At 33.4% G+C, this 16,993-nt stretch overlaps 1 protein-coding gene across 2 annotated transcripts in view; it reads right to left on the minus strand.

Annotated features, from left to right (window-relative positions):
- The window catches only part of LOC118196108 (myosin light chain kinase, smooth muscle-like), an 88,092-nt gene extending 84,527 nt beyond the window's left edge, over positions 1 to 3,565 (minus strand). The window contains exon 1 of one of the 2 annotated variants that reach the window (XM_085816992.1): positions 3,383 to 3,565. The gene's annotated coding sequence lies outside the window, so the exon portion shown is untranslated. The remainder of the gene's footprint in view (positions 1 to 3,382) is intronic. The other variant, XM_085816991.1, reaches the window with a different exon arrangement.
- Positions 3,566 to 16,993: the final 13,428 nt, after the last annotated feature.

Below are 16,993 nucleotides of genomic sequence, written 5' to 3' on the forward strand. Positions count from 1 at the left end.
ATTTTCATAAGGCCCGTTCAGCGTATTTATCCACTAGAGATACAACTATATGAAAATTATTTAGTTGAAGAGCCTAACGTTAACGACGATAAGAAAAACGATCAGACTGACGTACAGCATATAAAACAGAAATTTACGTCGTCCGGATGGCTTGTTAAGAAGCCTAATGTACTAGACCTTTTTAATAGGATAACATATGTTTTTGAGTCGTTTGCCACTGACTCAAAAAGGGGGGAGGATGTTGCATAATCGAGAAAATATTGTTAAGAATTTTATTATTACTATTTTTATTATTATTGTCTATTTTTCAAAAGTGTGTTTTTGTTTTATTATTGTGTGAAGTTGTAACTATATGACTTTTTTTTTGTGTGGCAACAACGCTTCTGTAATTCTTCAATTTGAACTTTTGGATGTGTGCCAAGTTTGATGGCGTAATGCTCTGGTGAGCGTCTATTGATTGTGTAGATGAAACATGTTGTTTCAGAACGTTATTTCTTTAAAATATGTAAAATAAATGTTTTGTTTTGTGAACTCGGATTATGCAAACGTTATTTAGTTTCAACAATGGGCTTCAAAAGGTCCCGTTTGGACAAGCGTCATTGATCGAGAATTCGGTAGGAGAAGGAATGGCTGTGGTGCAATTTTCTCGGACATCCTCAACATGGAAATAGGATTAGCGTAGACCTTTGTTCTATGTGCTCTAATGCTCTAATACTTCTCAATTCTTCTAACGGCTGTGCGTGTACATGAATTTCCTTGTATGTGTTCCCATCACCATTACAACGTTAACTTAAACTATGTGACACTATATATTCTGTAAACGGTAACTATGCTTATACTTTCTTTTAAAATGATTTTACATATTTAAAAAGTAAACCTGTATATCGTAAAAATTTAATATTTTACTATTCAAGAAACAAAATAAACGAAACGTAAACCATTTACGTACTGCATTTCTTTTCGAACATCTGCGGATGGGTTGTTCGGATAACGTTATTAAGCTAACTTTTCTTTGTATATTTGTAATAATCACAGTGCGAACATTTTTTACCATATATTAAATTTATAACAAGGTTAACAGAAATGCAGATAATATAACAATTATTAAAGAAATAATTAAGGTAAAACTAGTTTTTAGTTACCGATTTTGAAATCGCATCGGCAGATGATAGTTACATTTTTCCGATATCATTAGCAAGTCTGGGAAAGGAGGATCGCCACATTAAGATTTGTAAAACGTATATGCCCTCTATGATGGATCATGAGAAACTCACTGTTCCATGAATAATATCTACTGAGTATGATGCTACTCCAACGATGAATTATAATAAGATTAAACAATAAAGTAAAATATTAAGTTCTAAAAGAAAACCAAAATTATGCTCTAAAAGCTGCACTAATTCTGTGATAATTTGTGTTACATAATAGAGAATATGTATGCAAATGTATATGTTCCTTGTTTTGGGAAGAAAGGCAATACTTAGATCTACAACGAATTTCAACAAACACAGTCCTCTACCCGAGCATGTGCACTTTGAATTTACAGTTTGCTTTTATTTGTTTTATATTTTGTATGAATTGAAGGAACTTTTGATTAAAACCTCAGCAATATAAAAAGCTTTTTGTTGCCACTCGACAAAGCATAAAATATATATATATATATATCAAAGAAGATTTATTTATTTCATATTTTGTACGATTTGAAAGAACTGTTGATTAAAACCTCAGCAATATAAAAAGCTTTCTGTTGCCACTCGACATATATATATATATATATATATATATATATCAAACAACAGCGATAAAGAAGCAATGTATTGCAACTCGGAAGAATGTAATATATTTTTCTTTCAAATTTAATCAGCAAGCTCAACATATTAAAATAAATGTATTGTCACAGGCCGAATTTAAAAATGTTTAGCTTCCGCGCGTCAGTGTGTTGTCCTTCAGCAAAGCGTAAGAATATTTACTTTTTCTTTCAAATTAATTTTGTTCGACCTACGACGTTACATTAGTTGAATTAATAAAAGTCATTATATATATATATATACGTATATATATATACAGGAAGCTCTAATACGTTTCGTCACCTAATACATCAAATTTCAGTTCTCCACAAATGCATTTCTGCTCTTAGCAGCTAGTCTTCGTTTACTTTGCCATAGTCAATAAAATAAACTCTAAAATAACTGCATTTGCTTATAAACTGTCTTATGATGCGTTCTATTCAGTAGCTGCCATTAGTTGCAGAAATGACAATTAGCATCGAATGTGTAAATGTAAAGTTCAGAACATTTTTAGATAACTTTTGAATGACGTCAGAAGTATATTAATTTGAGTCTTTTCAAACTTTTTGGAGCATTACATTACGTTGCAATGGAGAGTAGGTATCATTTCGTGCTTTAGCTGTTCTCATTCCGTTATCTCCACTGCAAGAAAGAACATTGCACAGTTCTACACTGGTAACTGAAAAGCCATACATCGCTAATGACTAGCACTGAGCATCATTGGTGACCATGGTTTCATGTTCATTGATGTCTTTCGGTTAAATTTAAATTTACACATTTATCCAAATTTACTGTATTATCACATACCAGTGCTCTTATGCACTGACCGCCTATAACCACAGGTTGCCAGTGACCAAAACGTAGGCTTCCTGTTAGAGGTTTTCCGAAACCCAAATAAGAGACTAATTCCTTTAAGATAAAGCAGGAAATTAACAGCATTACTTAAACGTTTACCTATTCCTAAGCGGAGTAGTATTAGATCTGATTTCATTGATTGCAGCATAGCAGTCTAGGGCTAATTGCCAAAGGGAAGCGATGCCTTTGTGCAAAACTTCTTAAGGGGACTGGAACAAGGGAACCACCATTCATGTTACACATGGAGAATCCAACAAAACACCCATATAGCGAGTACATTAGTCGAGATTGGAACTCAGATCGAATACCAATATTCAATATTCAGAGAAGCCATAAAATAATTTTTTATATACTCGTATAATAAAACTTGCTTAACTTCGACTTTCTGCGTTCTCAAAGTCTTATATAATATAAAACTTTTAACACACACATATATATATATATTTATTTATTTATTTATCCGAGTTTTTGTTATTGATATAATAGAGTGAGAGTTTGAACTTTATATGATACTTAGTAACCCCATTTTCACTTCAGAACACAAAGTGATCCGAAATATAACAGCAGTATACCACAGAATCAAAAGACGCACTTGTACATCTTAAAAACAGCTAAAAATAACACAGCTGAGATCGGTGACTCAGAGCGTTAGCAAAATCCAAAACATACCAGAAACCTCGTGTTTCTGTTTTTATTCATGAATTATGGAAAATATATTATAGAAGAATATCAGAACTTACTTCTAGGTAAAAAAAACTTCTTTACACTAGGATCATAAGCAAAATTTCCGCTTTGCAATCACACGAAAGTATAAAAACTTCACTTTGGCGATGAATATCCACGTTTCTAATGTTGCGCTTCAATTTCATATGCGTACCAGAAGAACACTTGAATAGCCTCCGCTCGACTTCGGCTGCATTAACCTCAGTTCCACTTTTCAAGCAACTGAGCATGCGTCAACTTATTTGACGTCAACACGAGGGATTCTGCTGTAGATGCAAAATGAAACTCTTGTTTGTATAACGTGTTCTGCAGTTGGTGCGGTAAATTAAACCTATTAATGCATTTCTTGCTGCTATTTTTAATACAAGCAATAGCATACCAAGTAGAATGTTATGTAAAATATTTTATCACGCTGAAAAATGCTTTCTGTTTTAAGATGGAAGAATTTTTAGAGTAAATAAACTTGACGTTTTTGACGTCAGTGAAAGCAGATGTACTAACTACACACTAAACTACCAAAAGTATATCTTTATTCATAAATATATATGTATAAAATATGCATGAAAATAACATGAATATGCATAAATGTTAATATGTATAAATATGGATACTTGAAATATTTGTTATGCATGTGTATAAATAAGAGCGAAAATTACCTTTAAATAGAATCTGATTACTTCACATATGTAACTATAAGCTCATTATTTACTCGAAAAGGAAAATCAATTTTCTTAATTACATATATGTTTGTATAAGTGTATTTTTATTAAAATCAGTACGGCCCTAATAATGTGAAATATCACAATATAACTATATATATATTGTAATTGATATACCGGTATTAAGGGCTATTTGTGCATAAGAGCCTTAGAAAGTCCTCCATGAAGGGATCGCTCTCCTTAAGCAGATAGCCCTCATGAGATTTGCCGTAATTAAATAAGCAAAACCAAATCAATCTACATTTAATGAGGTTCATTTCTCCCAACCAGGATGGAAATAATATTTCGGGCCTTCGTTTCGGGTTCGTTCTTTAGCGAAATAACTTTCATTCCGCACGGCTGACCTGTTTTTCTTAATTAAATTTCGGAAAAAAATATACCAATGTATATCGTGTAAGATATTGGCTTTCGTCAACTGACCAAGTTTTCAATACTCATCTTGGAATAATTTCAATTTTCTTATTACTGTCTCCATCGGGGGGGGGGGAGATATTTTTCTGACATTTCCCAGTCTCAAATTTAGCATGGTATTATAAGGTCCCGCCTTCTTAGCGTGCCTTCGCGGTGTAGTGGTCTGCGTGTTGAGCGCGTATTCCAGAGGTCCGTGGTTCGATTACCGGCGAAGGCGTTGCTCATTTTTCATATCTCCTGCTTTAAAAATAACCTAATGCGTCTACAGTGGCGCCCGAACGAAAACGGCTGGTGAATGATGATTCTCCACACCCAAGATTTGGCGATTCGGTCCTCTAAAAACCTCAGTAACCCTTTAAAAGGAAGCGTATATAAGGTATTTCTCCCGCCTTCTTAAAGTGCCTTCGTGCGGTAGTGGTCTGCATGCTGGGTGCGTATAACAGAGGTCTGTGGTTCGATTTCCAGCGAAGGTTTTACTCATTTTTCCTCTCTCCTGCTTTAAAAATAACCTAATGACTCTACAGTAGAAAATTATTGGTAACACCTTAGTAGCAACTTAGAAAGATAAGATGCTCAGTAGTTGCATATGTTTTAAGAAGTAATCATTCCCTTAGCAATTTCAAAAGTTTCAAATGTTTGAATAATGTAGTCCTGTACCCAAATATATGCACCTGAAAGCTCGAATTAGTTTTATTATCGATTTCATATTTTGTAAAACTTTAACGAATTTTTTATTAACAAACTCAAGGATTTCAAAGAGAGCAATGGCAACATTCTACCGAAAAAAAAAAAAAAAAAGCCTTTTTATCTCCAGCGCGCGGAACTGTGCATCGGAATTCTAAAGATAGGCTCATTTTAAAATTATTTTGCGACATTGCTATTGAACTGAATTTTATGGTTTAAGTGCAAAGAACATGATATTTCATAAATAAAGGTAATACACAAAACGCTAAAAAAAACGCCCCTTTGGACGTAATTTAAAATCTGAAACCTTTCAGATTTAAAAAAAAAAAATTATTTATGTTTTAAAACTTTTATTTTAAGATACCCAAAACCCATCATAACTTTCAAAGCTGAGCGTCTCATGGTGGCCAGGAAAAAATTCATTGTAGTGCTATGACTACCCCATTCGATGACGAACTGTTAAACAATTCATCTCATTGCTCGAGTGTAAATGTTCTCTACATGCTAATGCTGTTTCGTGACAGCGTATGTCTGCATGCGTCAAATATGGCATAAAAAATTTGCTGAATCTGCTGTATCTGTCATAATCATAAGACTTTTTCTTTACGAACTATTCCTTATTTTTGGAAATTCTATTGTAAATGGTGCACATCTTTAAATTCGACAATTTTAAGTGAAACATCCCACGTGCAACACGACTTCCTAAAAATTTTCGTTTCGGAGGTTATGTCTATTGCATTAGGTCTAAACTTTTCATTTGAATGTCTCCTTCTGGAGGGATGGGCTTCAGAGTGGATTCTCAATCCCTTTGGGAACTAAACCTTGTATATTTACTCAGGGAATCAATGGACTTTAAGAAAACAATAAAACATAAAAAATAAATCCTCTTTGTCCATTTTCCATCCCTCGCTGAGAAATTACTTGCAGTCTCTGATGTTATGATAAACCTTATAGCCTTAAAGCGAAACAAACTAACCAAAATTGATCAATTTAGGTTCCTCATATTTTGGTTATTTGAAGGCTCTAGAAAAGGTACTAGAAGTTTTAGTATTCCAAGTAAAATAATTTTAGTTTCTAAGTATCCAACTGATAGACATCAAAGCACTGGCAACAAATCATTCATACTGACGATTAGAATACATACTCAAGCACTAAAATACTATTCTGAATGGTCAAAGTAGAATGGTATTACTTTCAAAGTCTAAAGATTAAAACATTTTGCAGAAGTGCAGTATATTTTGAAAGCATAAAGCGTTTTAAAGCATAATCGGTATTCTCCGAAACATTTAAGCTCGCGATTCTTAGTGTATAGTTGCAATATATGGCAATCTACATGCATAGAGTTGCTCTGAGAAAAAGAGAAAAAAAATTGAGGGAAATTATTTGACTAAAATAATATAATAATAAAATATATCAAACATATAATAATGAAACACGTAGTAATTTTTTATTATATGTACTTATATAATACGAAAAAAATACTTTTTCGTGGCTCTCAACTCATACCTTGCTAAACACAGTTAAAACGTTATACAGATTTATGTAATAACTGTAATTCGTAAGCTTTTATGTAATAACTGTAATAACTATTTATGTAATAACTGTAACCGTAGGCTGTACTATGATTTATGTAATAACTGTAACCGTAAGCTGAATTCGTATAATTTATTAATTCACTATCAAGTGTTTATACTCTATTAGCAGCCCTATTATTTTCTTTCACAATATTAGTCCAAGTAGTTGGTATTTATTTAGTGTTTTACGTTTTATTTTTATTAATGTTATCAGAGTGAGAGAGTAAAATATATAAAATGGCATGATGATAAAATATTATAAAAATGACTCAATAGTATAATAACTTCTTTGGTTAAATCAAGTATTTTTCACTAGAAGAAACGTATTCGAACTAGGTAGTCATTCACAATAATAGACTGTGCTGAGATTTAAATTTTCGGTATTCTGCTTACCTTTCATGTTATAAAAATATATAAAGAAACTAGAAAATAATAAAGATTATATCTTCGTTTTAAAAAATGAAAGATAAAATTAGGCAAATGCAGTCATTAGGGAAATATGAGCAGTTTTGGGAAATATTAGGTAGGGTACATATGAACAGTTAAAGAATTTAGAGCATTTAGATTTTACCTAATAACCATTAAAGGGGAAAGAAAAGAAAAATAAGTTTTCATTTGGTTCTTATTCATTTTCTAATCAACTTAAATTTTACTATACAGAAAGTTCTGATATTATTAATATATGTCGCTATTAGAGGACATATCTTTATATATTGAAAAACCATGGCCTTCACAGTGTTTTCTAATATATAGCTATGAATATTTTTTTTTCGGAAAGAGCACTAACACTAGTCTTCTATCCATTGCTTCTTTGAAAGGGCCATTTTGCAGGAAAAGAAAATTGACAAGTAGTAGACGATAATTTATAATTTCAAATATATAGTTTCATTTTTAAAGTATTTCCATTTTCTATAGAAGAGCAAAGCCGTCTAAAAAATGTGGGAACAACCACTGCGTTAGATAAAAGACGTTAAGGTATTTTCTCCCTCCTTCCAGCATGCCTTCGTGGAGTAATGGTTGAACACTCGAAGAGTATTTGAGAGGTCCACAGTTTGAGTTCCGGCGAGGGCACTGTTCATATTTCTTGTCTCCTGCTTCAAAAACAACCTAATGACTCTATAGATAACACTTTGTATGAATTTGTTTCTTGTTAATTTTTACTTTAAACTGAGAAAAGCTTTCAATATTTAAAATGACAATCATTTAGACATAAATAAAAAGAAATAAGATCTGATTTTATTATAAAGATGGAATCATGTCCTACAGTAAAACCCTTAATTTATATTAAAATACTAAATTTAACTCGCATGTTTTGTAATATCAGCATTCGCTATTTTTTCCCATTTTTTTAATGGAAAAAAATTATTTAGTGCCTTTCTTGATTTTTCTTAACATTTTAGAAAACTTTATTTTACTTTCATTGTATTTATATTAAAATTTTATTACTATTTATTGAATGTTTAGTATTATTGATATTTGCTCAGTGCATTATGCTCGTCTTGCATTATGTAATTATTGTAGATCTGTTGAACTGTAGGATTTATTTTTGAATTATTTAAATTAAAATAATTGATGGTTTTATATATATATATATATATAAGATATAATAAAATAGATGGCTGCGCTAAGAAATGATTGTGACTATTCTAAATTTTATGTTCTCCCTAAGTTCATCTGTTCCCCCAAATTCGAGATCTTTTCATGTTACATAACGCTTATTGAAAAAGAGAACTAAAATTTAAAATTAACCAATTGAAACTTAGCTATACTCATTTACCTGCGTAGTATAAATACTGCTTCACCAGTAATTACGTCATTTACTACTTTCCTAAGTTCTGCCATACAAACATATCCGCGCTGCTATAGTTTCCTGTCTAAGATGCTTACGTCGCACTTTTAAAACTCGTTTACATAAAAACTATTGTATTCAGCTACGAGCAAAACGTATATTGTGTACTACGAAATTATTTAATATGCGTGAATATAAAGATGTGTGATACTTCAATTTCAGTTGTGGTAACTGTGTCATCATGCCTTCACCCTCAGCCACCACTGTCTTCAAATACCAGAAATGAAAGTACCCGATTCCTCCTATGACTACATTCAAATATCATATATATATATATGTATATTTATTTATATAATTAATATATATATATATATATATATAATTGATTATATATATATATATATAATATAATTAATATATATATATATATATATATTATTGATTATATATATATATATATAATTGAGTAATTAAGGATTTAGTTTCTCTGCTGCCCGTGAATACTATGTTTAACACTACTAAGCTACGAACAATTGTCTATAGCATTGGTTCTACACCATAGAGGTACTTCATAAATTCAGGAGGGAAATGCGATCAGACTTTTATTTACCTGTTAAGCATTTAATTTAATTTTATTAATATAAAAAAGTAATTTTATGGAAATTTTGGTATTCCTTAACATTTTCTATTTTTCTTATTTAATTTATGAAATAAATTTAAAAATAGTCTAAATTTAGATAAATGTATGTGTATTTTTCAATTTTTGGAACAGAGGAGGTGGAGAGGTCATTATTGTCCAGCAATGGTGGAAAGAGTGAATGAAAGAAGAAAGGTTGTGAACCATTGCCACATAGTTCGTCTACAAAGTTTTAGGACTAAATTCGCTAAATCAAAAATAAAGAACAATATTTTGACATCTCAGCCTTAAGTTTACACCCTTGTAAGTCTACACAATATTCAGAATGTTCCATTTGATTCCTTAGTAGAATTCATCTTTTGAAATACCTTTTAAGTCATGGCTTTTCTGAATCGCTTTAGTATTTAAAATAATTCTCTTTAAGTTAAGACTTTATTTTGGGGAACAGAAAATAATCTACAAAGCTGGTGTCAAATCCAGTAAATAAAAGTTGTGGTAGAGAATCTGCTAAACTTTCTTCAACAGAAATTCTTTGATGAAAATTAAATGTGTTTTTCCTAGAAAATACTTACTTGATTGAGATTTCCAGTTCTGGTATGTTAAAATCTTTCAAGAAGTCTATCCATGTATATGTTATCGGCAAAGCATGAAACGGCATTCTTTAGAATATCTGCGTATTTTATAGAATTATAAGGTATTTCTCCCGCTTTCCTTGCTTGCCTTCGTGCTGTAGTGGTTCGGCACGCTGGGCCGGTATTCCAGAGGTCCATGTTTGGATTCTCGGGGAAGGCAGTTGCGAATTTTTTCATCTCTCCGGCTTCCAAAATTAACCTAATGTCTCTACAGAATGCCTGGCATTTTTAACAAAGTATAAAACATGAATATTACTATATTTTACATAGGCATTGTATATACTAGATATTATACAGGGTGTCCCGTAAATGTTCCGACAAAGTTCTGGGGGATGGTATAGCATATCATAAGGATTAAGAATTGCAATAGGAACCCATGCGCAGAAACGTCACTGTACGCCAGGAAATGGTGTACAGGAGAGTGCTAGTGGAAAGTGAGGATTTCCTCATTCGACCGGTAGACACCATATGAAAAGCATGGAACGCTATACGAACGGAGAGCTTACACACGTGCACTTAGTGTATGCAATAGCTGAGGGTAATGGAAGAGCCGCTGCATGCATTTATCAAGAACACTTCCCCGACAGACATCAACCACACCACAGTTTGTTTGCACGTCTGTATCAAACTTTGTGCGACTACTGCTCATTAAGATGTGGCAGGACATGTGAAATTAGGCCACGATCGACTCGCTCGGTAGTTCGGGAAGAAATTGAGCTGGATACGGTGGAGAATAATCAAAGCACCAGCATATGTGCCATTGCCCCTCAATTAAAAATGTCTCGTATTCATCCTTCTATTAATCACTTTCAAGACACGCTGGTCAGCGTATCTTGGAAGCCGAGTCCTTCCACGCCTTTCACCTCCAAAGGGTTCAGTTACTGCTCCGCAATGATCATCCTGAACGTGTACGTTTCGCACAGTGATTTCTGCAACAAAGTGCCGTGATGTTAATTTTTTAAATTATGTGGTGTTCACGGATGAGGCCACATTCAATAGGAATGGCGTATTTAATCATCACAATCAGCAGTTGTCGGCTCAAGGAGAACCCCATAGTGTGCGGCACTCCGCAACACAACAACGCTTCAAAGTTAATGTGTGGGCGGGTTTGGTCGGCGACTGCTTAGTCGAGCCGTATCTTTTACTATCCAGGTTGAATACTTTGAATTATCTGATCTTTCTGGACCAGGTTCTTCACGGTTTGCTTGAAGATGTTCCACCAAATGTGAGGCGCAACATGTAATTCTAACATTGTGGGGCGCCTGCTTGTTTTGGACTGGATGTTTGTAACCATTTGAGCAGATCCTTCTCGCGTCGGTGGATTGGGCGTGGTGGACCGGTTTTCTGGTCTCCACGCTCACCGGATTTATCTAGTTCTGATTTCTTTTTGATGGAAGCCGTCAAAAAGTCGTTTGCCACGATACTGTTGTGTCTGAAATGGAATTCGTGGCAAGACTCACCTGCGCAGCTGCTACGATCAAAGAAACTCCCAGTGTGTTTGAACTTGTCCGGCAATCAATGGTTCGTCGGGTCAGGCATGTTTGGAGTCTGATCATTTCCGGGCATGGATTCCTATGCAATTTTTAATCCTTGTGATGTGCCCTACCTCCCCCAGATGTTTGTCGCAACATTTGCGGAACACCCTGTATAAAATGGCAAATGCTGTTTAGGCAAAGCATGGAAAAAATGTAATGATAAAACTATTATTTAAAGACGTTCCTTTCTCAAAAACAAAAATGTTATTTTGAAAAAGCAATGAAAGACTCCCAATAAAAAACCTTTACTCATAATGTTTAAAGAAATTAAAGTTTTACAAAAACAAAACTTATATTTCTCTAATTTAAAAAAAAATGAACCTACTTGCGGCATCAAGGAAAAATTATTAACTTTAAGTTTCATTTAACTTTATTTCCTATAAAAAAGCAAAACAGGGTCTGCAAATGAACTTTACTAACAATACATATTAAAAAAGTATAAAAAATAAAAAAAAATTAAATTTATTTAATTGTTGCGACATGGTAGGCTTGAATGACATTCATTACTTATTTCATGCAAAGACATCTCATACTTTGGCACTTTATTTTACACATACACTCGTTGAATCCTTGGCTGATTCCAGTGGTGTGAGCTGTTGTAACTGACCGCAGAGGAATATGGATCGGAGATGTATTTCATATTTTGCAGTTTGTCATATGGTATTTTGTAAAATGCTAAGGCAATGCGTGAAATGTTTAACTCTTTCGCATCGAAGTCGCCCCAAACGCCCGAGCATTCAGACATCGGCTGGACGCCCGAAACGCCTAAATAATTTCCTACCCAGTGCTTTCCCCCATCACGTTACTGCATTACTCATTGCTTTCAGGTGTTGTTAAATCACACGTCAATCATTCTTTTGAAGCTACTAAAAGTAGCTTCCTTGTTTCCTTTGTTCCTTCCTTTCCTTTGTTTACTGTCAGTGTTTAGCTTTTGATGCCCGAAGTTGCAATTCCGTCCCAAGGGGGAGCTTCACACAGTGTCAAAGCCAAGGAGGTTAGAATAGAAGGAGGGAGGGTTCGCAGTTTCCTCCACTCTCGGGGAATGAAACTCTACCGAACAAGTGGCGTCCATGTTTGTAACTTCAAAACATTGCATTACTGCAGTGAAACGTACGTGTTTTCAAGCTGTTACGTGCATGTATTTTCCAGTAAAAATATGTTAAATTTATAATAAAATGCTTCGCTATTGTTAGTTTTTTTGTTTTAAAGTTATAAAGATGATATCCGTAATTTACTACGTACAGAAAAGCATTAAGAAATAGTTCGAAATCTAAATGCATGTGCATAACATTAAAGCCTTTAAAAAGGATGTTTCTGCATATTTCAAGAATTTGTTTAGGTTTTATTAGCAACCTGTTGGGTGTACGTTCCAATTTTTCCTTTGAGAAGTGATATTTCTGATTTATTCACAATAGTGTAATTTATTAAAGAATCATTTAAAATAATTTAACCTGAAATTAATAGCAGATAATCATCTAAAAATATAGTCACAGTTCGCATTTTTTTAAATGGAAGTTTTAAATAAATTCTTTTCATAACAAAAACCTTATAACAACAAGAGAATAAATATTAATAAAATAAAACAGATTTATGTGAATTCAGTGATTTCAGTTCATGCGCGTTTCGTATATATGAATCTCAAAGAAATTGCCTTGAATTGAACTGAATTACAGAAATATACCTATATAAATTTTTGGATACATCTTTCCACATGTTCAGTTGTGTAAATTTTTACTTACTTTTATCGCTATACTGCCCAAAAATTTGTAAACTTATGCAAAAAAAATTTAACAGCAGAAAAGTTAGTTTATCTTGATCAAATGCACAAATTATATTCCTAACAGTTCACAAAACTTTAAAATGAATAATAATTAATACATAAAGAAAAACATTACTTTATTTAAACCTTTACAAATTATAAAAATACTAACAATTGATTTCTTACTTTTAATGAAAATTATAAAACGAATTACCTAAAACGTTCAAATTATACGGTTTAAATCCTAGCATATACCATTGCATGTTAAGGAATGCAGTTACCAGCAATAAACAGAAACATTAAAATGTATTTAAGATATTTTGATTATTATTGAGTACTTTTTTCGCATCTGGAAAGAAAACAACATGACATTGTGATATTTTTTAACATATTTATCAAATTACATAGAAAAAGAAAATCAATACTTATGAATGAAAAGTAATCTTAGAAATATTTTTCGAAAATCTATTTGTGCATCCATATGCAATACAAGCTGGCATGCTTCAAAAAGAAAAGAAAAAATAATAATAATAATAATGCAATTACAGATTCCCTTGCGCAAGTCACAGCGATAACAGGAACATGGCCGCTGAGCTTCACCGTTTGAGTTGAACCTTCCCTCCTTCTATTCTAACCTCCTTGGTCAAAGCATCGAAGAAAGAAGTTCTCGCTTTACTTAAGTAAGGCTATTGTTAGCGCTGTAGTATTCAACTTGTCATGGGGGAAGGAAAAGCATTCCAGGAGAAATTCTTAGATACGGGCGTTTTCGATGTTTGGGGAATTGAAATTTTGCCCTCTCTCGATGCGAAAGAGTTAATCATTTCGTACACTGCTGGCCAGTTTTCGGCTTTCTATGAAATGCCTAGGTAATTCCTAGAATTCCAGATTTTATACTTTACCGGTAGGATATATAAAATATGAAATTCACTGTCTGTCCCTCAGGAAAATGCTTCTTGTGATTTTTTTCCAATCAAAAACGCCATCAATACCATCTTTAGTCGAGATTTCTGAGACCATTGTTTCCATTGGTGTGGTTAACCTTCTCCAGGTCGAAGAACATGACTGTGGTTTTATCTAAAAAATATAAGCAAAGATCCAAGTTTCAGCATCACCAGTTACAAATTAATTGAAAGAATCAGGATTAATTTCAAGATTTCCCACGACATTTTTAACGCAGTGTTTTTAGTGACGTTAAGCTTATAAGATGTTTCTCCCTTCTCGCTGCTTGCCCTCGCGGTATAACTGGAAACTATGTACGGCTAGCATCCGAATGTTCCGGAGCTCTAATCCCGGCAAGGGGTACTGCCTAATTTTCCTTTTCTCTTTTTCTTCTGAATTTTATGCAGTGTAAGTGCTAAGAAAGAGATGTTTGATAATAAAGTTAAAAAGACAAAAAACATTATTAGCAAGAATGAGTCCAAGAGCAGACAGATAAACTGCAGCTCATCGAGAGCATAAAAAACTTTACACGCTCTCTGATGTGACGTTTAAATCTGAAACCTTTTAGATTTTCTTTTTCTCACGTTTTTTTCTTTGGTAAATTTGTTTGAATTCAAGGAAACAGTATACAGATTTCAGTAATGTGTCATTACACTGAAGCATATTACGAGGGCAATTCGGAAACTAACCTCCGTTGTGGTGTGGTGCTAGTAGTAGTGGGAAGAGCGCAACCATTGTTACATCATGCAATCTGTGATGCAGTACACTTCCTGTGATCCTAAAGATAGTATCGTACTAACGCGCCTGTACTGGTTATAACGTCAGAAAATGTGCGCTTCTATTAAAAATCCCGTCAAATGCCAGGTGAAAGGAGTAATACGATTTCTTGGGTAAAGCAATCTGTCAGAAGCAGACATTAATCGTAAATTGCGTACAGCTTTGGGGCACAACACTTTGCTGATGCTGAGAAACTTCGAACTGCTATGAGAAATTGGTTGAAGACGCAGGCGGCTGAGTTTTATGCCGAAGGGATTGTTAAATTGGTAAAACTCTAAGACAAGTGCTTGAATAAACAAGGTGACTGTGTTGAAAAATAAATGACAGATGTATCTTTCAGATGTAAATAAAACTTTTGGAATCTATGCGGGTTTTTTATTTACAGCGAAACGGAGGTTAGTTTCCGAATAGCCCTCGTATTGTCATTTTTATTACAGTACTATAGTGCACTATTATTACACCACATGAGCCATTATTATTATAATTACTATTATAATAGTAGTAATAGCAATAATAGGAGCATGATAATTGCCCTTTGGGAATGCGACTGAGCGAGGAGAGGAAATCTATTGATGATAATTTCATACATGGGCCATTTCTGTACAGCAAAAAATAACAATTTTGACGAAGACGATGACGGCTCTTGTTAACCATTGTACAATGAAGAAATTAATTGCGGCAAATTTGACATTTTTTTATATTTAAAACATATAATATACTTACGCAATATTGGGCGCATAAGGCAAGACCCGAACCCATTTTAAAATTTTCTGCAATAAATTTCACAATTTTACTTGGCGATAAAAAGAGAGAAGTTCCGCAGCACGTTAGCTTTAAGAAGTTTTGGCTTGATTTATTCGTTTACGGCAAAGCATACGAGGGCTACCTAAGTGAAACTGCCTCATATACAGGTTACACAGTGGAAAGCCACGAAAGCGCTTATAAAAGCGCCGGGTCGAATTCGGGAGACCGGATCAACGTTCAGCGATTTTACCATGCGACCGCTGGTGGGCCTAGATGGAAGGAAGATTACAATTAAAATGTAGGCAATGATAAGTGTTAGAGGAGAAACTAAGCCAAGGCAAGCGTTAGGGAATGAAGACGCCAATTTTGCAAACGACTGCTAAATTTTTAACTTTCTTTCCAGATAATGTTATTATAGAATTATATTATTAGATCTTAATAATTTCGTTCTATATTCGTTGTGCGAAAGTTTGGCTCCACTTTAGCAACTACGAAAAGTTTGCGCAGATATTTCCTTCGGAAAAGCCAAACGATTAAAAACTGGTACTTTGCTGTTAGAAATGTTTTGTCTAATGTTTTTCTAAAAAGGGCGTCATTCAATGATTGCAAGTTAAATAAAAGTTAATAAAAGTTCTCACTTTTATTATATAAGGTAAAAATTTATTTTAATTTCAGACCACTTAATCTTCTTCTTTAGTAGGAAATTCTCCTTTTCAAATTTCAAATTAAATCTAATTTTATTACATATATATATATATATATATATATATATATACATAAAGTACTAATCTGAAAGTACAGTAGCTGATATCATGTTCATAACCGAATTAGGAAAGAAAATTGCATATCATATTTTAAAGCAGGATATTATCGAATTCTCTTGTACTAGATCTGGTTATAGTACATAACCAGACCATGGTTGAATTTTTGGTCACAATACTTGTGAATGAGTTGAAGAGGTTTCCTTTCCGGAAACACCTACGCAAGGGTTTCCCCATTATGCTTTACGAACTAGAAATTAGGCCAGTTGCTATTTAGAGGTGTCGATCATATGACTCGCCGCATTTCCGTTTGCTTCCGAGGGGAAAACTTCTCAACTCGGCGGAAAATGAAAAATCCAGTCTCTCCGTAGAATAAACAAACTAAATCTTTCCTGTAATAGGTCTTCTGATCGCTGCGAAGTGATTTACGCATCAAAAATACTGCTTGTTCCTTCTCTTAGATTGAGACCGTTGGATATTTTCCTTTCCTTTTCTTTTTTTAAGTAAGATAGCTGACAAACAAGTCGTTAACATTTTTAAAAATATATTCATGAAATGCTCCGAGAATGAAGATCTGGGTGTCACGCATGAATCACACTTTTTCTAGAATTGTCATAACAGAAAATATGCAGCCTAGGCAAGGAGCCTAAAAATGATAGAGATAAAC

Source organism: Stegodyphus dumicola, chromosome 5 (genome assembly GCF_044657685.1).
Source record: "Stegodyphus dumicola isolate Sdum_Otavi_A_Nest chromosome 5, ASM4465768v1".
Classification (NCBI taxonomy): domain Eukaryota; kingdom Metazoa; phylum Arthropoda; class Arachnida; order Araneae; family Eresidae; genus Stegodyphus; species Stegodyphus dumicola.